The sequence below is a fragment of the Anabrus simplex genome, chromosome 8 (assembly GCF_040414725.1).
Source record: "Anabrus simplex isolate iqAnaSimp1 chromosome 8, ASM4041472v1, whole genome shotgun sequence".
Lineage (NCBI taxonomy): Eukaryota > Metazoa > Arthropoda > Insecta > Orthoptera > Tettigoniidae > Anabrus > Anabrus simplex.
The window spans coordinates 198,566,774-198,589,649 of NC_090272.1; the positions used below are offsets into that span (position 1 = coordinate 198,566,774).

Here is a 22,876-nt window from a genome sequence, read left to right on the forward strand (position 1 = left end):
CCATACTTCCAGAAACTGTGTAAATGAATTTAGAAGACACGACAACCGTAATGCAAGAAAATTTTAACATCGATAAAATCGAACAAGACAAAACAAGCAGGAAAATTAACTGACTGCCTTAGCTAAATCGCGATACCTTCAAAATTTCACTAGTTACAAATTGAAATAACATGAAGGAAAATCTTGACAACCTGCAGACCTACTATGAATTTAACAACAATTGATAGCTCAGCGTAAGGACACCGAAATGAACATTTGCCGAAAATCTTCCTAGTAGTCATTCTTATACTCACAATGGACAACGTTCTCCATCTAGGCACCTAATACCAAGTAAAAGAATACGAGGAATCTCATACCAGATACACTAGATTTCAAACCTGTCGCGAGCACAAGTGCAGATCCGTAACCCTTCAAATTTGCCCAAAATGAGCTTCAGCGAACCGCTGGTCTATTAATATGGTAAGCACGTCTCACCCTACAAGACTCTCACAGTCAAAGTAGACCCTTCCTAGGAAGTATAGGAACACACGGGTGAATAAATATACGTGACAAGGGGACAGACACACGATGGAAAAGCACAAGACAAACTAGGAAACTTTCGAATTTAACAGCTGGGCCGGAAATCTCATACCAAAATATTCCCATACCTACTCAGGAACGAACACAAACACAGCAACAGACCAAAAACAACACCACATGACCGGAAATGTAAATACATACCGAGCTAAAACACGACACCAAAATAATTTTAAAAGATCACACACGTAGAATAGTACCAAATATAACACACCAGGCGACAAGAAACCAAATTCTAAAATACCTTGCCAAAACACGAAATTTACGAACAGAAAATACTCGAAGAAATAGACGAAAAATTACGAACACTAACTTCAAAATTGTTGCCGAACATTAACCAAAACATAATTTTCATCACACTTCATGAGACATCATGCTAAAACTTGACCGAAACACACACTACAATTTACGTATCTGGAAGAAGAAAAAGAAGATTACGAAGATTACGACACGAGGAACTTTTATAATATTGAATTGAGCGCTCATAATCTCGGAGTAAGTCAAGCAATCACCTGTTTTCAACACATACGCAACTCAGCTGTTCGGGAGATAACATTAGGTCATGCCGTGAAGTACAGCACTTGGCATAATTTAATGACATAGCTAAAAGCAACAAGTAATCTCACAGATGTTACGATCAAAACACACGTATCGGAAAAAAAGAACTTGACATAATCAAACATATTGAAATTTATCAAAGAAGACTTTCGGAAAGCGAACACAGCACACGAAATGTGAAGATATCACTTTACTACAAAATACGTGGTCAAACGAAACCTTGCCACACAAGAAAATTTATTAAAATTTAACGAAACCAAAAACTTGTTACAAATAGTGATGCACCATTTCCTCCAACCGTTAACTAACACAGCAACACAAGACTGCACATCGCGGAACGAAAAACACGTGGTGCGTAATACTCGCGCAATAATAATGAAAAACAAGAACCGGGAATTAAGAATACACACGTAACACTTACAACCTATATTCAAACTTAAGATTTAAAATTATTTTTAGAAAAGTTAGCCGAGAATGATCATTGTAAACCCTTTTTCCTTCCATAACACACGCTCTGTTAACAATGTAACCGTAGGGGGACACCATTGCAATGTAGCGTTGAGTTCGGGACTCAGCGCGTAGACGCTAATAATAATGATAATAATAAATCGAATGTTAATATAATAATAATAATAATAATAATAATAATAATAATAATAATAATAATAATAATAATAATAATAATAATAATAATAATAATAATAATAATAATAATAATAATAATGAAAATAATAAATATAATAAAAATGGTTGACATAAAATGTAAATAAAGAAATAGTTGTAAGTAATATAGACACTTAATAATATGAATGAGGAAATACGGTAGTAAAATGACGCAGTGGCGGAGAATTCACATCAGAACATGGAAACGTGACGAGTATCTTTCGATATGCAATATTAAATCAAATACAAGGGAACACTTACAGGCCTAAAAATGACAACTAAGAGAGGAGAGTGGAAGGTGCTGGAAGCCCTATGAGGTCCATGGGAACGTATGACGTTATGGGGGAGAAACGATTTACAATAATACACCCAACAGACAAATAATTATTGAGAAAACGAATACAATTATAAATGAACAAATAAATGAACTGCGGATTAACTGATACTTGAGATACAAAACAAAAGATGTGTAAGGAAAACAATTAAGCTCTTCGGTCATGAACAAACTTTGACACAGATATTCACATTAAAATTGAATTTACGGAATGAAAGGAGGCAACCTCGAAAGAATCAAAGCGTTAATTACGCTATTCAAGAAAGAGTGTTACAGTTACTTACAATCACAACTAGAGTTAGAAAAGAAGGTCTGCCTCCGAAAACAACACGTTGCGGACTAGCATAATAGCTAAGTCATACAAATTCTCTATTTTGGAAAATGTGGAAAACTAGAGGAAACTCCTGCACACAAAATGAAATTCTACATACGGTAATTACTGAAGTTACATTAAGTGGGAAAGGACCGAAACACAAGAATGCATTTAAATAACATAAGGCAATAACATAGCGCTTACCTTTGCCGGCTGAAGACCCATTGCGGGACGGACGTAAAACGCGTCCGCCCGCTGTAGTGATCCATATTCAAAGACGCGGACAAATTAACTCGCACACGCGAGGAGCCACAAGCAGGAAATAGAGTGATTACAAATAATCAATAGCAACACTCCAGTTTGCCACATTCACCAATTAAAAATCCTTATATGCTGGCCAATAAAATACTTGTACTTTGACCAATGGCAATGATCTAGAATAATCCTTTCTGCTGAATTCGCATCTTAGCGGATATTACAAAACGACAGGAAAGGGTCACTTACACGTGACACACCCTGCCTCACAAGTCATGTATAAAAATTCCACATTCCTTTTTAAACTTTACAAAATAATACAATTTAAATCAGGAAATGCAAAAGGACATAAATCTTCTTCATAGACCATTTCTTGATAGGCCTAAATATTTACTAATTTTTAAATAAGAAAGCTACATACAATAATTTGCTTTGCATAAACACTTCAGTTCTTTAAATGTTTTTGTTTACCCAACATGATGACAAGGCAAAATTAAATGATAACAAGACAAAATTGTCATCATAAGGACTTCTGTTGCTTCACTCATTTCTGTTAATTGCTGTTCAACAACGGCCACACAGATATCTTCAGAACCAATATAATCGGATTACTCTTAGTAGAGACCTTCTTAACTAAGTATATAAACATAGAACGATATTACAACAGTCACACTTTAGCCGTTCAAGATCCAACATAACGATGCAGTGGTGGAATTCCTTGCCTGTTAAAAACTTCGTTACCAGGCGAGTTAGCCGTGTGGTTAGGAGCGCGCAGCTGTGAACTTGCATCCGGGAGATAGTGGTTTCCAATTCCACTATCGGCAGCCTTTAAGATGGTTTTCTGTGGTTTCCCATTTTCACACCAGGCAAATGCTGGGGCTGTAGCTTAATTAAGGCCACGGCCGCTTCCTTCCCATTCTTAGGACTTTCCTGTCCCATCCACGCCATAAGATCTATCTGTGCCGGTGCGACTTTAAGCAAATAGAAATAAACCTTGGTTTGCCCATCATTACACCTTCTATAGCTCTCTTAACATTCTGGCTGTAAAAGCAATGGATCTATACAATATTGGGCAGCGACTCTAGCGACATTTTATACCACTGCATACATATTTACATCCGTCGGCCAAATTCTCATGCAGTGATTTATAGTCGCTTAAAGACTGTATGGACAGGTGGACTGAGGGGTGCTCGAACTGAGGTTTCACCTCAGGACTGGTATTCCTAATTCAGCGAACTCTACTTCCTGCTCCAAGCTCGCCGAGAGGGCAGTCAACGGCTCCACCGAATCTTACAGAGCAGCGAACTGGATCGTCATGTATCATTACGCCGTCACCACCACCAGCGACACCTGCACCACCACTACATCGACGACTTCTTTTGCGTCAGCCGCCCTCGACTCCGCCACCGTACTCTACCATGATGCCATCATGACCTCCTTTGCTGATCCCAACTACAAGGCGAGATTTGTACCACGCGTTCCATCTCCAACATGGGGCGCCAATGGCCTTCAATATAAAAGGTCTGCCCCAAACATCCCTCCAGAATAATCACCCGACGCTTGGCGGTCAGATAGACAGATACTCGTCCATTCAATCTGGATAAATCTCCAAAACTCCTTACGGAAACTGCATCTGAACCTCCTCTTCTTTCCACCAGTGAATCACTTCCAGTCACCAACTGATACCCACGTGTATCTCCTTGAAAATCCAACTCAGCAATTCCGCTCTCTACGCAACATCATTTTCACCCTGCTTAATATGCGCTGTGAAGAGATTGCAGATATACGGTCAACCACCAACGGCGTTATCAAGTTGAATAAAGACCTCGCCGCCCAAAATCTCACTCTGTCAATTGGAGCAGGTTAACTTGGTTCCACGCTCCCTTCGAGCTTCTATCACAACCAGTGTTCAAGATACCACCTCCGCCACCCAGGCATATCCTCTTCAGTTGTGTGGTTCGCGGTATGGATCCAACTATCACCGAGGACGAAATCATAGCCGAATTAAACTCCGAAGGGATTCCAGCCCGTAAAGCCTACCGAATCCGGAATGCAACTTACATGGTGAGAATTCTACTGCCTACCACTGCAGATCTCGACAGGGCGTGTCCATCTAACGACGCCACTACAAAGTTGAATCTTTATGTGTCCTGCCACCGCAACCTACTCGCTTGAAAGATATCTGATATACAACTCACACACGATAAACAAGTATCGACCTACGAACCCTAAGTGCGGCCTATGTTTGTAAGACCATCCAACCAACATAAATGTCCCCGTCTGTAACTCGTGTGGAGAAGCACACCCGACCTACGCTCGCAGATGTAGAGCTCGTCCGGATCCTCCTCCTCCTGATAACCCCGAACTGTTCGCACCTATCCGCACAGTCGATTCACCTACCAGTCCCAGTCACCCTCTTTTCCCATCTCCAACTGCCGAGGATATAATCCGATTCGTCGCCATAGCCTTCTACAGTCATTCACCCCTTCCGCCGTCCTCTCGTCGTAACACACCTACAGCTGCCGGAAACCAAAACCTCAATGTCCACTTTCAAACTTCATATTCCGGCCTAAATACTCACTTCCATTTCACTCCATTGGGAACTCTTGTCTGAATCCTGTCCCTTTTTCCGCCTCCCACCCCTAACTCTTCTCTTCCGTGAACACTGCAGCATCCAGTCAGCAAAGAGAACAGTGATGGGAGAAGAAAGCTCCAGCACCACGTCGTCAGCAACCTCCCATCGCTTTTCCACTTCCAGAAGGATCATCTATCGATTTTCCTACTTTTTATTATTTCATATCAAGTCATGTATTTATTTTCACTTTACTTTCCTCTAGATCAGAATATAAGTATCTTTCAGTAACAACCCTCATTCTCCAAACCAGAAAAAAGAACCAAAAACAATAAAAGCAACCAAACCTCCCGTAAATGTTAATAAAGTAAAATAACGTAGAAAACCCGTTAGCCAAGGAGCCAGAACCCCTCCCATCTCCTCCTTCTTCACATCCTTTACCCACCTCCTTCCTCCATCACATCTCCCCAACCCGTCCGCATCTCTTAGCCAGAGAGAGGGCGTAACCCTCTAGGTGGCCCGCCCACCCCTTCAGGGTGGGGGAATGTAGACATTGATTGACCAAACTACACGGCACAGGAAATAGTTAAATACCTCTCTGACGTGCTCAGTGTCATAGAGTCTGAAATAGATACCATCCTGGTAGGCGATTTCAAATGCCATATTGATACAGAAGATGTAAAAAACAATAGAGTTATTGAATACCTGGAGGGAGAAAGATTTAAACTTTTAAATGACCCTAACCACCCAACTTACACTTGTCACAATGGTATGAGTACGATAGACCTGATATTCGTAAGTACAGCCGTTGAGGCAACGGATATTGATACACTCGACTACTCACACATGGCGCCCTTGAGGAAACACCTACCATTGGCTGTGAAGATAGTATAACATTTCAACGGTCTCTAGATCGAGTATGAAGGAGCCATTGAAATTTATAATAAGAATAGGTCAACAGAAACTGTGCAGAAGTACACGTCCAGCAAGAATACGTCCAACTAGGTCCGTAAACCGAAATAACTCGCTCATTTAAGAGGAAATAAAATTAGGAAATAAAATTAGGAGAAATTCATAAGCTCAGAACCCCGTGGTGTTCGGCTAATTGAGTTAAGAAAGCATGAATTGGGATACGAATAGAGACCAGCAAATAAAAGATTACATCAACAGCTGAGAAGAAGTCAAATCTTTTATGTAACATTCAGGTCTAGGAACGTCACACGGCGGAGGCCATGGAACGGTTTGGAATAGTGCAAGTTTAATTATCAAGAAGGCGTATGTGGAGTAATGGATTGCATGTATTAAGAAGATTAATGAATAGCATAATGTGTTCGTTTGCGTGTTTCCTGAAATGAAGAGAGTGACCGTGTTAGATAAAATGTTCCTCAAATGTCAAAAACAGATGGAAGGGAGATTACAGTATGGTAATTTTGATAGGAATCATGAAATGCGAACTGAGGTATTATTGTTATATTATAAAAATAAGATTTTGTTTTATGACAATGAATGAAAAAAACATCGAAAAAAGGTTGACTAAAAGAATAGCTCTGGTACACGTTGAGAGAAGGAAATGAGGAAATTATAAGGAATAGAAGATATTATAAGATATTAAGAGTCCAATAACATATTGTGTAACATTAATACGCGAAAAATAAGGCTAGTGTCGTAAACAAAACTGAGATACTTTAAAAATCTTATTGCACTGTATGAATATTATTTGTACAAGTTTCAGATTGGAAGGACGACGGACCTGGTTTATCATTATAATGAATCCAAATAAGACAGAGATGTGGGCTTAAATCAAGACTAGTGTCTTGATGGGTCCGAGTTCATGTGGAATTATCTAAGATGATTCATTGAATGAATGTCCATGGGTACAACAACCAAGAAGATGGTATGAAACACCAGAGTCGTCAACGATAAGTACCCAGACATTGTCTTTCCTTTATTCTATCTGTAGAAAGTTTATAGTAGTATTAGATTTTTGATTATGTTATCAAGGTGACTTAAATGGTATACAACTTGAGTAACCTAATATGATTGTCATTCTGTATCTGTCAGTGAGTGGAATCCTGGTTGTTGGTAAGAGTAGCAATTCGGATTGCCGTGAATGTTCAGGTGATGAAGGCATACAATTGTGGAAATGTTTTATGGAATTTCCTGATACTGTCCGAATGTTTGCAAGAGTCTGTTCGTAAATAATGTTATACACTGACTGACAGAGCAAATGCAACACCAAGAAGGAGTGGTCAGAACTTTATGCCAATTGCAGGGTAGACTGACGTCACTGAGGTATGCTCATGATGTGAAATGCGCCGCTGTGCTGCGCACGTAGCGAACGATAAATGGGACACGGCGTTGGCGAATGGCCCACTTCGTACCGTGATTTCTCAGCCGACAGTCATTGTAGAACGTGTTGTCGTGTGCCACAGGACACGTGTATAGCTAAGAATGCCAGGCCGCCGTCAACGGAGGCATTTCCAGCAGACAGACGACTTTACGAGGGGTATGGTGATCGGGCTGAGAAGGGCAGGTTGGTCGCTTCGTCAAATCGCAGCCGATACCCATAGGGATGTGTCCACGGTGCAGCGCCTGTGGCGAAGATGGTTGGTGCAGGGACATGTGGCACGTGCGAGGGGTCCAGGCGCAGCCCGAGTGACGTCAGCAGGCGAGGATCGGCGCATCCGCCGCCAAGCGGTGGCAGCCCCGCACGCCACGTCAACCGCCATTCTTCAGCATGTGCAAGACACCCTGGCTGTTCCAATATCGACCAGAACAATTTCCCGTCGATTGGCTGAAGGAGGCCTGCACTCCCGGCGTCCGCTCAGAAGACTACCATTGACTCCACAGCATAGACGTGCACGCCTGGCATGGTGCCGGGCTAGAGCGACTTGGATGAGGGAATGGCGGAACGTCGTGTTCTCCGATGAGTCACGCTTCTGTTCTGTCAGTGATAGTCACCGCAGACGAGTGTGGCGTCGGCGTGGAGAAAGGTCAAATCCGGCAGTAACTGTAGAGCGCCCTACCGCTAGACAACGCGGCATCATGGTTTGGGGCGCTATTGCGTATGATTCCACGTCACCTCTAGTGCGTATTCAAGGCACGTTAAATGCCCACCGCTACGTGCAGCATGTGCTGCGGCCGGTGGCACTCCCGTACCTTCAGGGGCTGCCCAATGCTCTGTTTCAGCAGGATAATCCCGCCCACACACTGCTCGCATCTCCCAACAGGCTCTACGAGGTGTACAGATGCTTCCGTGGCCAGCGTACTCTCCGGATCTCTCACCAATCGAACACGTGTGGGATCTCATTGGACGCCGTTTGCAAACTCTGCCCCAGCCTCGTACGGACGATCAACTGTGGCAAATGGTTGACAGAGAATGGAGGACCATCCCTCAGGACACCATCCGCACTCTTATTGAATCTGTACCTCGACGTGTTTCTGCGTGCATCGCCGCTCGCGGTGGTCCTACATCCTACTGAGTCGATGCCGTGCGCATTGTGTAACCTGCATATCGGTCTGAAATAAACATCAGTTATTCATCCGTGCCGTCTCTGTTTTTTCCCCAACTTTCATCCCTTTCGAACCACTCCTCCTTGGTGTTGCATTGTCACTGTCAGACAGTGTATATTGAATGCTGGGTGTGTAATTCTAGTGAATGATTATATGTAGTTAGGTCTAATGTGTCAGTGTCGAGATCTTATTTAGGATGATTTATGTCGCGTAATAACTTGGTGAAGTGCGATTATGCTGTCAATTATGATAGATGATTTGATATGCGAGTAGTTATGAGGTTCTTCGGATACATGCGCTTGTGTATTTAGAATGATAGTGCAGGTATGGTGCACATTTGAGGTAAGGTATGATAAGTTAAATGATAGGGTCGTCGAGAATATTATGGTGATATAATGCGATTATTGTGATGATGTGGTTTGTTGAGGATGATACTGTGGCAATGTAGTAAGTCTTTGAATGTCAATGAGCCCAGGTTGATAATGGTTTAAAGGATTTCGGATTGGCAAGCGATATGATGTACCGTACTGATCGTATTTCAAAAGGTATCCTGGAGATTACATATGTCGAGCGTGCGAGAAAATCATCGAAATATGAATTTATGGTACGGCAAGAAGGTAAAATGAGTGTATTAATGGATGAATTATTGAGAGGATCATCGATAAAATGACATACATAAATAATGAGATGTGTTGTTTAAGAGGTTAATGTCAGCTGTTGCAGTACGGTACGTTAGCATTCAGAGTAGTTGCTTGCAGTATTTGATTTCTAAGGCAGTAGTATTATTTACGGGAAATCTTTGGAGGAGAGCAGATGCTGTGAGGACATCCCAACATTACCGTTTACATTATGTCAGTAGTTAGACCTTGTTTATTCTAGGTACGGCTAATCTGAAGGTTCCAGATGTGTGCTGTTATTACCATGATTGATTTATTTATTGAATTTGTCTGGTCACTTTGGCTGACTAGCAGATGATTTCATTATCATGCAATGTTAGGAAGACTGGATCGTTGGGATACCCCAAGTTGTACGTTAGATAGATAGATAGATAGTTAGACGATGGAAAACAGATATAATATGAGAGGACAAACTTTGGGCCAATAAGTGACATAAATGAATGGACAAAATGAATGTTTACAGAATTAATTTTACGATTGGCAGATTTTCAAGAACTGTTAAGTAATTCATTATTTCGTGGTCAAGATTTCAGAAATGTTGTGATGAATTTATTTATGGAATTTTAAACAAACTAACATCAGATAAATGTTCATGATATGTTTGATGAAAACCAACAAAGGTTAATCGATATGATATCTCTTATTCCCAATCACGTGCCTAGTTGAATGATTATTATTATTTTCTTTCATATGAATGGTTAATTAAAGTGGAATATCCTTCCAAAATTATATTGCGATCTTTTCATTCCGTAAAATTATGATTTAATAGCCTTATGTAGTTAGGTGGGACGTAGAATTTACTCTGTGTATGTGAGCCTGACGTTGTGAATAAGAAGGATATGACCGGTACTCGCCGAATGACCATGCCCGTGAGTGGAATCTCTTGTAATCCGTTGACACTAGCCGAGGTTTAATCGAAAACAAAACATATCACTTCGAACCACCCACAGCCACGAACGGTTATAATAGAGACACGCACCTCACCTACAAGTGAAACGGAAGCAAGAATATTGGTAAAACGAAGTATAAATATTAGTAGTCTCGAGCAGTTCGCTTTATCCTCCAACTGAGTAACAGAAGGGATTCAACAAGGGAAGACTGAAGCAGCTGCATTAACGCTTGAGCAAACCATCAAGAACGCGCAAATAATTTTCCATCTAAAGACAAGAAGGTCGCAACAGTGGATCAACAGTGTCTGCTACGAGAAAAAGAAACAGGTTCTTACACTTTTCCATAGAGCAAGATCGTCTAGTATGTAGAACACCTTCAAAATCATAACGTTTTAGACGAGAATACAAGACGCGCCTAAAGGAAAAAAAAAAGGGCTGCCTGTTTGGAGAAGGAAGGAAGAAACTTTATGAAAGCCGCCAATAAAAACCACTTTGACGCAATGAAGACAAGATCCCCTATATTATCTCAATCTACTGCCGTGGATACATGGGTAAGCCACTTCCGGCATAAACTCAACAACGGAACTGCACTGAAAAACCAAAGCACAAGAGAAAGCGCCAGTTTTCCTACCATTACGGAGGATGAAGTGAGAACAACAACATTGAGACTGAAAAATCAGAACGCTGCTGGCTCAGGCAAGATCTGTAACGAACACCTGAAAAATTCCTTTCCATTGTTGGGAATAATATGAATTGCACTCTTGAACAAGTGTCTAGAGATGAGTGAAATACCTTATAGCTCGAAAACTTACTTACTGAGGATACTGTATAAAGGTAAAGATAACCCAGGCTCTCTTGATTCGTATAGAGGTATCACTTTAGAAAATGCAAACTTCGAAGTCTTTTCCAAAATCCTATCGGACAGGCTTACATCGCTAACAACTGAAATCATCCCCTGTCAACAATACGGATTTACATGCAATACAGAACTTACTGGAAGATGTCGGAGAAGCTCTTGAGACATAAAAGAGGCAAATACCCTGTCATTTTTATAGACTACAAAAAGGCTCTTGAACTGCTGGATCGTCAGATTCTTATTGATAAACTTGGGCAATTGTTAGGAGAAGGAAATTATCTAACAAAACATATCTGCAAACATCTTACAGGAAAATACAGTCTTTGTAAAAGATAATCTTCAATCTTCACAACCTATCATCCAGACGAGGGGTGTTCTACAGGGTGACCCGATTAGTACACTCTTATTCAACCTGATTACTGCATAGGTCGTGGAAATACTGAAGGAATTTGAAAGGCTAATCTCTCTACCTACCTATGCAGATGTCATGGCCCTTAGCTCTTCCAATTTGGAAGACTTAGGTGGTGGTGGTGGTGGTGGTGACGATTATTGTTTTAAGAGGAAGTACAACTAGACAATCATCCTCTATATAACACTAATCAGAGAGAGAAAATGGAAGGGATCTGACACTTCGTAAAATGAAGGTATTGGCCAAAGAAAGACAAGGGCAGTGAAAGGCGTGGAAATGAGACACCCCCAAGGGATGTCGGATAGGATAGATGAAAGTGAGGAGCCTGGCACAAGTAGTGGAAGCAATGCCAGGACTCAGATAAGGGCCCTGTGGTCACCAACCCACGCTCTCAAGTTCAGAGCCCTTGGGGCCCTTTTAGTCACCTCTTACAACAGGTAGGGGATACCGTAGGTGTTATTCTACTGCCCCCTCCCACAGAGGATTGGAAGACTTACAGAAATTCTGGGATCTGTTGGTATCCTAAGCAAAAAGAAACAAATTCCAGATAAACATGGACAAAACGGTTCCCATGACATTCAGAAGGGGTGGCAGAGTTGCCGCCACAGGCCAGCTGTCCTATGAACAAGTCTCCCAAAAAATTGTTAATCATTTCAATTATCTTGGTGTAACCTTGCAGACCTCTTGAAGCTTTCTCACGAAACATGCAATGAAGAGGACGACAGTAGCAGTTATAGCGATGAACAATATAAATCTGCTACAAAGACTATCAATTGACAGTGCTAGGAAGATCTTCTTTGGTAAAATAAGTCCCATCACCACCTATGGCATACAAATTATTTGGCCCTATCTCACCAAAAACTTTTAAAAACTGAAACAACAAAGGCATCTTTTCTGAAGAAGATTTTGTGTTTGTTGCGATACGCCCCATCTGGACTGTTATGAATTATCCAGGGAATCCTTTTATATAGAGAATATAAGACTACAGATATGTCTAACATCCACAGCCCCCTACCAAGACCTTCTAACAGAGCTACAAGCTAAGAAGAAAAAAATAGGGTCTAAATTCTATGGAACTGAAGCCATGACATCTTTAGACTGGAAGGCGCCCGACTACGATCTTCAACATTTGATCATGCGTTTCTCAGTGCACAGATTCCATTTTTGAGTGTGTAAAACCAAAGCAATCCACGAGCCACCCTTAGAGAGCATCTGTGAACTATGTGGACAAAAATGTAAACAATATCATGCTGAGTGTGTAATATGAGACGGGGGTCTCTTGGACTTATGTAGTGAATAACCTTTCATTTTCACTATAATTTATTTTTTGATTCATGGCTCTTAGCTGCTATAAATCTATTATATAAAGTTCACTTGACATTTAACAAAAAATTGAAACCTTTCAGCATGAACAGTCGAGATGATATTGACTGGGCTACTGAACATCTTTCATAGGAAAAAATTCAAGATTGCCCCAATCACAGAGAAAATGCATGAATCACATCTGCAATGGTATGGGCAAGTACTCCGTGGCAGTGAAACCTCAGTTGCAAAGACTGCCCTTCAGCTGATCGTGGAGGATCGCCGACCTTGAGTGTGACCTCAAACAAACACACTGGCTGGAGAAGGTGAGAGATGACATGCGGCTCACCAAACAGCCCTTGGAGGGCTATGGATTGATTGAAGTGGAGGAAACATTGCAAGAAGGCGGACCCCATATATATGGGAAAATGCAAAGATGATGATGAAACTGCAGTTTTAGAAACATTGTAGTGTAGTTATATTTTTTCTTTGCATTTAGGCCATCTGTGGATCACGGTGCTTGTGTTCTAACTGTGTTTTTGTCATCATCTGCCCCTTTTGGCGTACTGGATTGTGTTCTTAGCAGCCTCTTGAGCCTTCCTGTTGACACAGTATTCCTTCATTTTCATGCCAAATTCTTTCCTGCACTCCTCTGACCAATTCCTGGCTCCTTTGTGGCTAGCTGATGTAAGGGATGTTAGGAAAGGTTTAGTTTTGACTATTAAACGGTATGCATACCTGTCAGTAATGGCGGCTTGATTAATATTAAGCTCTGGAAGATCTTTGTCCACTTGCTTGGTCCAGGGGAATCCAGTAGCTTTGCCTTTGTTAGCAACCTTGAAGATCTTATGGGATAATCTATTAGGATCCATTCTGTATAGGTGTCCATAGAAAGTCAGACGTTTTCTTCTGATGGCATCAATGAGGTTTTCTTGATGCTGGTAGAGTTCATTGTTGGGTTTGTACCATCGCCTTCCATCTGGTAGGATCCTTGGCCCTATTATTCTTTTCAGGAATTTCCGTTCTTCCACTTCCAGGGCTCTCAGTGGGGTCTTTTTAGTTAGGGATAGGCATTCTGCTGCGTAGAGGACTGATGGTCTGACTACTGCATTATAATGTCTCAGTTTTACATTCTTTGATAAATGCTTTGAGGCATACAGTTTTCTGCAGGCATGGTAGGCCTTGTCTAATTTGATTTTCCTTTGTTCAAGAGCCATCGTTTCACTTAGGTCCTCTGATATCCACTCTCTGAGGTACTTCACATTTTTAACTCTCTTGATATGCTTTGTATCGCTGAGTCCCATTGTTGTAGGGGCATCTTTGATGTTGGTGGTAAACTCGGTCCTTCCAATGTTGATAAAGAGACCTGCTTTAGCTGCTATAGAGTGCAGTGTTTGAAGCTGCATAGTGGCCTCATGCATGTCGTTTGCTAATAAAGTAAGGTCATCAGCAAAGGCCAGGCATGGAATCCTCAAGTTATATTATTAGAAATTATCGTGCTTACTGTATCATTGCATAATATTAGTCCAGTTGGGTTAAAATCTCTCTTCTGTTAGCGCTGAGGTAGAAAAAATAAATTACCCAACTAAGATGGTATTTTAAACTCTAAGTTCTATTGTTTCAGTTTTAACCTTGCCTGTTATATTCGTGTTATCCTTGTGCACGGTACCAGTAACCCTTTTGATATTTCATCACTTAACTAAACGGCAGTTTTCATTTCTGTTACATAATGCTGCTGCTGTTGTTTGAGTCATAAGTCCATATACTGGTTTGATGCAGCACTCCATAAAACCCTATCTTTTCATTAAAAGATATAAATTTCATTATAATTGATCCGTATTGAACTGTGATTACAATAGTATTTAAATATTTTATTTATTTATTTATTTATTTATTTATTTATTTATTTATTTATTTATTTATTTATTTATTTTATATATTTATTTTATTAAATATTTTCAATACATTAAAAGGAGGACCTTATATTAAAATATTTAAATACTATTGTAAAAGGTGTACCTCATAATAAAATATTTAAATGCTATTGTAACCTTTCCATTTCTACATAATTACTACATCCTACATCTGTTTGTCATACCTTGGTCTTCCCCTACAGTTCTTACCATCTACACTTCCCTCAAAATCCAGCTGTACAAGTCCTGGGTATCTTAAAATGTGTCCTATCATTCTATCTCTTCTTCTTGTCAATTTTAGCCAAATCAACCGCCTCTCACTAATTTGATTCAGTCTCTCTTCATTCGTGTTTCTATCTACCCCTCTCCCCTTCAGCATTCTTCTGTAACACCACATTTCGAAAACTTCTATCCTCTTTCTTTTTGAGCTAGTTATTGCCTGTGTTTCACTTCCATACAGTGCCGTGCTTTAGACGAAAGTCCTCAAAAATATCTTTCTAATTCCTATATCAATGTTCGAAGTGAGCAAATTTGTTTTCTTAAGAAAGGCCTTCCTTGCTTGTGCTAGTCTGCATTTTATGTCTTCCTTACTTTTACTATCATTACTTATTTTACTATCCAAGTACTGTAACAATACTTATCTACTTCCTTTAAGACTTCATTTCCGAATTTAATATTTCCTGTGTTACCTGACCTTGTTCGACTGCACTCCATTACTTTTGTTTCAGACTTATTTATTTTCATTTTGTATTCTTTCTCGAAGAATCTATCCATACCATTCAGCAATTTCTCCAGATCTTTTGCAGAGTCAGATAAAATAAGAATATCATTGGCAAATCTCAGGGTTTTGATTTCCTCTCCTTGGACTTTGAGTCCCTTTTCAAATTTCTCTTTGATTTACTTTATCACCCATTCTATGTGAACATTGAAAAGGAGAGGGGACAAACTACAGCCTTGCCTCACTCCTTTCTGTATTACTGCCTCCTTTTCAAAGCCTTCAATTCTTATCACTGCAGACTGATTTTTGTACAGATTGTAGATAATTCTCCTTTCTCAGTATTTGATCCCAATCTCCTTCAGAATCTCAAATAGCTTGGTCCAATCAATATCATCAAATGCCTTTTCAAGATCTACGAATGCCACGTAGTGTATGTGGGCATGATCTTCTCCCAACCAAGTTTCAACTTGTCTTTCTATTCTTCTGTAAATAATACACATTTAAATTTTGCAGGGGTGCAATAATAAACTATGTAAATTATTTCTGATCTTAATGGAACTTCCTTATCCCAAAGAAGTTTTCTCACAAGATGATAACTGTGCTCCATTCCGTACTCTACTAGTGATTTCTGCAGATTGTCGGCTATCTGTTGTTATTACACTGCCAAGATAACAGAAATGATGTACTTAATCCAACTTTGATCCATCTAGAGTGATGTTATTACGCATGTTCTATCGACATTGGTCGAAAAACAGCCAATCAGCGACTGCCCCTCCAATATGACGGACCAGTAGGCAAGCAGCACATCGTAGCCTGCCCTGTATAATGAGGTGGAATTGCAACGCCACTCCATTCCACTGTGAGCTTCACTGCTATCAAAGTCAGTCAAAACCCTTGATAATGCCAAGTGCAGTCTTCGGTGAAACGTCGGGACCATCACATTCTTCTGGACTGCGGCCTGCAAGCCTGGAAAACACTGACATGATTAATAAGATACAGAAGTTGAAAACTAGAAAAGAAGCTGGAATGGGTTGGGTTATAGTACCACATCTGAAATACTTATATGATTACTGTTTGCATGAAAGAGCTATACCAAATGAATGAAGATTTGCTATATGAGCCCCTGGTTATAAAGGAAAGGGTGATAAACATAAAGCCAAGAACTACATGCCAGTCAGTTTGACATATACATTGCATGTGTGTTTCAGGAACGCATTCTTTCTAATTATATTAAACATGTTTGCAAAATTACTAATTAGTTCAGTAGAAGGCATTTTGGGTTAGGAAATGTTATTCCGCTGAAGCTCAACTTGAAGGATTCCAGCAAGATACAGCAGATCTCTTCAGTTCAGGATGTCAAATGGACTGTATCATGATTGATCTATCTTAGGCATAGCATAGGGTAGATCATGGGAGACTACTGGCAAAAATGAGTGCAGTTGGACTAAACAAAAAGTGACTGAATGGGTGGCTATATTTGTAGAAAATAGAACTCAGAGTAGATGAAGCATTATCTGATCCTGTAATCATTAAGAGGGTAATTCCTAAAGGCAGTATTACTGGACCGTAATATTTTCTTATTTATATATAAATGATATGAGTAAAGAATTGGAATCAGTTATAAGGTTTTTTTGCAGATGATGTTATTTATTTATTATTTACATAGTTTACACCCACATTGGAGCACTTAAATTAATCCATTACACTACAGTCTTCACAATATTAGTTGTAATGTTTTCTCAACTTACTCTTCCCTTCCCAGAACTTTTCATTTTATCAGAAAGATTATGGGTCCCATTAAAGAAAAGATGGGTACAGAATCAAACACAACAAAAAACTGTACAGTAAAATAGAGAGCATTACAACAGCTATGAGGAAGAGAAGAGTTCTACGGTCACATAGGCAGGATGGACAGCCAGAGACTCACTTCAAGGATCTTCAACACTGTATCTAGAGAGAAAGCAACAAATGCCAAATGGATGAATTTAGTTTGGAAAGACCTACAATACATAAATATTTATCACATTGACATTTATAACCGAGATAAGTTCAGAAAGTTAATCAAGACATCTGACACTATCCAGTCACTAAGAGCTAAATCACTGCATCCAGCAGTAGGAGTGAAATGGACTCAAGAAAGAAAAGATATCCATAGTGCTAGAATGAAGGAATACTGGGCTAAGAAGAAAAAAGCTCGTCAGAGTTAAGAACCACGTGGTCAATCGTAGGCCTAAATGAAGAAGAAGAAGAAGAAGAAGAAGAAGAAGAATAAAGCAGAAATTTTAAAGTTTTTTATAAAATATTTTTAGGACTTTTAGCAGATAAGCAATAAATATTTATCACATCTTCAGCACATACAAATCCACTCCCTAGGTTAGTTATGATATTCAGAGTTGAATAATCTATTTGTTACAGCGTCCTTTGCTTGTGAGGTTCTGAATTAATTATTTTTATTTTCAAATCTTTATCTAAAACTACTGATCTGGCCACGATTAATGTCAATCATATTTTTTGTACTATCAGTTTCAAAATCACTATTTGCTGAAATGTCACTGACACATCATTGCATTCCCCTGACTTTTGTGCTACATTCTCAATTTATCTTTCAACCAACAAACTGGACATGGATTTATCATACTACCTAGATTCATCGGTACTTGAACTCTTAATATAAACTTGTGTACAGTTCACCAGGTCACGAACTGAACTAATCACAACTTAGTGTGAATTACAATTGTGATCTGATTCTAAATGTAGGTTGGGGATTTGCCTTTGAATTGTACAGTGCAATAAAGTGTGAATTTAGAGTTCAACAGGTGGGGAGAGATGACTTATTTGAAGCCTATAACATAAGTTACAATGAATACAGAGAAATACCTTGGGAGACCAGGCAACACTGACTGACAATCAGGTTCATTGTGTTGGTATTTTTTTTGCTTACACATGTATGTCCCAGTCCAGCTCAGCTGCCAGTTAATACACAGCTTGGGGATTCATCAAATTACATCAACTCTGTATCACATCAATATATGCAGTGGTGCTCCAATAGAGAGTTGCATCATAATGTGCAACGTGAATCACATCTGTAAGTAGGTAATGTTCAGATGTCAATATAAAAAACTAGAAAATTATTTTTACACTAGGTGATGTACCCATGTTTTGCTATGGAATTCTGCATTGTATACAGAATTCTAGGTTAGGTAGTGTACACGTTGTGAGTAAGATGATATTAAATTCCAGCTCTTAACGTTACCGCAGAAATTCAACAGGAAAGTCACCAAGCATCTTTCATTATGTGAAGACTGGGTTAGGGAATTTTCATTGTAATGATAGGCCCTCTTGCTTACCATCAGTCACAATCAAGTTGGGGAATTTTCATTATAATGGCAGACTCTCACTCTCCACCTGCCCTTTTACATCCTCAGAAAGACTGCCTTAGTGGTTTTCCCAACTGAAATCAACCTAGGTCATTACAATGCTGCCAGTGGGAATGTTGTGACTAAAAGCAATGCTATCATATGAAATAGTTGATCAAATGAAAAACCACACATTTTCTCACTTTTAATGAACAGTAGTATGCTGCTGATCTAACAGTCCAAAGTTTCAGAGCTGGGATTACCAGGCCACAGACAGCCATGAATAGGCTACTCCTCTGCCATTATTTGGTTAAATGTGCTCTCTGCTCATTCTGATCAGTGCCTCAGAGCAGGGATTGAATAGCTGGAATGACATGATACAGTGTGTTATGTACCAGCAGTATCAGAAAATATATGAACCAGAAGAATGGTATACTAGAGAAGAAAATAATAGAAACTCCCATGCTATTTCCCACCAATATTCAGGCAGGCTGTTATACTCGGTACGCAGCAGTAATCCCATTTATCGGAGATGAGTGGGAGCATAAGAGACAAAGAACATCACAACAAACAATGGTCAACCTAATGTAATTGTTGATCAATTTTATGAGGTTTCAATATTGTAGGCCTTCACAGTTAGTTTTCTTCTGACTCTGAAATACCACTTTCATCATAGTTGGTACAGTAAAACTGAATAAAACAAAAATGATTGGAAATTGTATTCTCTATACATTCCAGTATGTAGTAGTTTTTGATAGGACCAATAACACAGATACTGTACTTAAAAATTACATTTTAGGTGCCTTCCCCTAAACTACCATTTCATCCAGGGTGAATAAAATTGTTTATAGCTTAGACTGTAGTTTCTTATTCCCAGACTGTATACCAATTTGCATTAAATTCTGTTTACCTATTTCCTCGTAGCTCAGCTTTGATATGGACTTGGCAACAAAAATACAAATTCATGAATATCTCTGTTATCATAGCCGGTATGGTAAAAATGTATAAGACATAAATGATCAGAAATTTAATCTATGTAACTTTAGTTATGCAGTATTTATTGATAGGACCACTAATAACATAAATATTTGAGAATTAAATTATAGGCCTTCCTCTAAACTACCATTTCTCTCAGCGTGAATAAAATGATTTATAGCCTAGATTGTAGTGGCTCAATCCCCAACTTAACATACTGATTTTCATTCATTTCTCTTCAGCTGTTTTCTCGTGATGCGTGTACATACATACAAACAGACAGACAGAAATTACGGAAAAGTAAAAAGTGCATTTCCTTGTTACTATGGACACGACTAATACAGAAATACCACTTTTTAAAATTCTGAGAAATGTACAAACAAAACTCTTATTTTATATATATAGATTGCATAATTTAATTTGGCTAGAAAACACTTGCTGGTTTAATTTACAATACTAAAAAAAATTATGTATTCAGGTATACTGTACTATGGAATGGCTTTGTGGGCCCCCTGAGGCCTCCCCCACCCCTGCATGGTGGGCCCTATGGGCCTGTTAGTCATGCCACTGTGTGTCGCCAACTTACATTAAAGAAACAGAGCAAAATTCAGTGCCAAAAATCCCAGATGATAAGCACCATCACAAATTGAGAATTTTTTTTATCTGTTGCTAATATGTTTTGAAAAAAGTTGCTCGGTGTCCATTTTAACAAGAGGGAACAAAGCATATGTTGTTAAAAGATAAAATAGTCGTCAGATACAGTGACACAAACTCTATACACAAGAACCTTGTTAATATGAATTAAGTGGGACCGGAACTGATCTAGAATACCATATCAAAAATCTGGATAATCCGGATAAACTAAAAAAACAAGTAGGCTACAGTATATGTTATATAATTTATTAACATAAGTTGTATGGTAATACCTTTCTGCAACTGTAAAAAACATATAAGAAAAAATTTCTTACATTTACCATTCTGTTTTATGCACTAAAATAAGGTTTTTACATTTTACATTTGTATAGCATTTGCGTGCAGCACGACCTTTTTCTAACATCAGTTCTGCCAGTGTGTTTTCAGTCTATGATTGTAAATAGCCCATCAGTTTGTCCAGCTGCATTTTTGCCCCTCCATGAGTCATTGTTTCTTCTGCTGGAGTGCCGATTTCATTTTTGAATTCACCATCAGTGAATTAGTAGTGCATTGCATTCAGAAGAGCATCGGTTCAAATCCCACCTCGGCCATCCTGGGAATGTTTCTCCAGATGGTACCTTTGACCAAGGCCGAATTACTTCCAATTCCTATCCTTAACTATCCTTGGCGGAAAAGAAACCACTCAACGACTTTACATAAGCGAATATTTGACCTGCTTATGAACTTCAGCTATATTTGTTTTCGGCGCAAGATAGTGATGTTCTGTTTACTCTCTTGACTGTGATTATTGTGTTTTGAACATTTACTGAATTGCTACGTTATGATACAATGTTAATTTTTTGCCTGTATTCAATGTGCTAGTTGTTTTAAGATCTTCGCAAATTGGCTGATGATGACACTTAAAATGTGTTGAAACCGGTCCCATTAAACAGGTTGTAACTACTTTTTACCATCTTATTACGGAGTATTGAAAGGTGGATCCTAACCTATAATATTGTACATCTTATCACTCAAGAAGAGTCGATTCCGTAAAAGAAATACTGTACACGTAAAAATAAATTTTTATTATTTTCGATCCAGATAAACCGAAGATCCAGATTAATGAGGGCCGGATAAACGAGGTTCTTGTGTATTTGTAATGCGCCATATACTGTACTGTGTTATTTCTAGTTGCAGTACATGCTGCACTCTGGCGGATGAAATTGAAGCATTGCATCATGCAGTCACCGGCACACTCTCATTCCTTAACAACACATATAAAACCGAAGCAAACTGAGCCAAACAGTCTTTTGTACAGTGTCTTATGTTCGGAAGCAGTGTTCGTGAGATCTGGCTCACACTCAGACAAGAGCTACCAGAGGGCATGTCAGTTTGTGTGCTCGTTCAAATGATGGCAAAATAAGATATGCATACATTTCCTTGAAATTTAAATCTAATATTAACTGATTTTGAGTGGAAAATAATCTCATATTTCTTCTTTGTTACCGAGTGAGTGGGCCGTGCGGTTAGCGGTGCAAGCTGTGAGCTTGCATTTGGGAGGTAGTGAATTTGAACCCCACTGTCAGCATTTCTGAAGATGGTTTTCCATGGCTTCCCATTTTCACACCAGGCAAATACTGGGGATGTACATTAATTAAGGCCATGGCCACTCCCTTCCCACTCCCAGCCCTTACCTATCCCATCAATGCCACAAAACCTATCTGTGTCATTTTGACGTAAAGCAGACAGTATATATATCTTTCTTGGTTACATTGGTGGTGCCATGGCACACTAGCACTACCTCATGAACTGCCCCTGGTTCAACTGTGTTTAAATTACAGAAATGGTGGTAAAACTCTTGAAGGCTGGATGATGCTGAAGCAACATGGCAGCACGCGCACCACGCTCCATGCAGTACTCGGCCACTGGAGCACTGAACACATAATAACACACATATTTCAACAAATACACACCCTGTCTAACCCTCTATGCCTTGTTTAATTAATTATGTAATCATGACACTGTTAACAGCATAAAATAAAAAATGTACTTCTCAACAAGACGCATTGTTAGTAAAACAAAATAACACAGTTGGCAATGGATATCATCGTTGTATCTGCAAAAACTGCCTTGTGAAAACCAGCTTAGAATTTTGGCCAGTAAGGTTCAATATTGTACAAGTAATGTCAAGGAATTCTCACTCTTGATGATGTATGTGCTGCAGGTCAGCATTTCTTCGACAATATTATCACACAGCGGTTTTCACAGGTGCAATTACGAAATCTTTCTCTACATATGGAGAACTCTATTATAACATGTATTTATCCTTTATCAAGTGGGATCCAATATTTGAGAGTTTTGCT

At 39.3% G+C, this 22,876-nt stretch overlaps 1 protein-coding gene across 7 annotated transcripts in view; it reads left to right on the forward strand.

Moving 5' to 3' along the window:
• The window catches only part of LOC136879413 (fatty acyl-CoA reductase 1), a 143,972-nt gene that overhangs the window by 22,606 nt on the left and 98,490 nt on the right, over positions 1 to 22,876 (forward strand). The gene's annotated exons all lie outside the window — the stretch shown is intronic.